Below are 1,160 nucleotides of genomic sequence, written 5' to 3' on the forward strand. Positions count from 1 at the left end.
AAGGGTGGGCGAATGCAGGACACACTCAGCCTAGTCCTACTTTTGCACTCAACTGCCAGAATATTTCTCCACTCAATCCACCACAAAAATGTCAGACTCTCCCACTATTTCCAAGTTTCAGGAGGAGTTTATCCATTAGTTTGTCTTGGTTCTCTTCTTCACAGGCTCACTTCACGCAAATGAAATGGATTCCATTGAAATCAAGGGAAAAGAGAATTCCCAAACTTTGAGATTTGGGGGTAGGTTCAGAGGAGGGGCTGGCCAGCTTTCCCGGAATCACTCAGAGCCTGGGGGAAGAGCCAAGGAATGTGGCTGCTCAAAGTCTTCTGAACCCAGTTCCCATCACTTCCCAAGGTCTCTAAAGCAGTTAAACCAGAGCCAGATAACAATAGGGGTGGGGGATAAAATGCAATTGGTGTGTCTTTGGTATATATTTGAAGGTGAAAATCAATCTGGGGGGCAGAGGAGACCAAACCAGCTGGCAGATCCAGCCCAAGCCCTTTGGCTAAGGAGACTAAAGAAAGAAAGGGTGAGAACTGTTTCCCAATCTTAGCATGCACCAGTAGCACACCCCAGCTAATGCACATCTTCTGCATTAAGGAAAAGCATCCAGTAATTCTCAGTCACATTTTTTTTTTTTAGAGACAGAGTCTCACTTTGTCACCCTCGGTAGAGTGCTGTGACATCACAGTTCACAGCAACTTCCAGCTCTTGGGCTTAGGCGATTCTCTTGCCTCAGTCTCCTGAGTAGCTGGGACTGCAGGTGTCTGCCACAACACCCAGCTATTTTGTTGTTGTTGTTGTTGCAGTTTGGTCAGGGCTGGATTTGAGCCCGCCACCCTCGGTATATGGGGCCAGTGCCCTATACACACTGAGCCACAGGTGCCATCCTGGGTCACTTGAAGAAGCAAAAAAAAATTAAATAGGCTGGATGCAGTGGTTTATGCCTTTAATCCTAGCACTCTGGGAGGCTGAGGAGGGAGGATCACTAGAGCTTAGGAGCTCTAGACTAACCTGAGCAAGAGCAAGAGCAAGACCTCATCTCTATTAAACAAAGAAAAACTCAGGCGGCGCCTATGGCTCAAAGGAGTAGGGCACTGGCCCCATATGCTGGAGGTGGCTGGTTCAAACCCAGCCCTGGCCAAAAACTGTTAAAAAAA

Source organism: Otolemur garnettii, unplaced genomic scaffold (assembly GCF_000181295.1).
Source record: "Otolemur garnettii isolate 467f Iridium unplaced genomic scaffold, OtoGar3 scaffold00092, whole genome shotgun sequence".
NCBI lineage: Eukaryota > Metazoa > Chordata > Mammalia > Primates > Galagidae > Otolemur > Otolemur garnettii.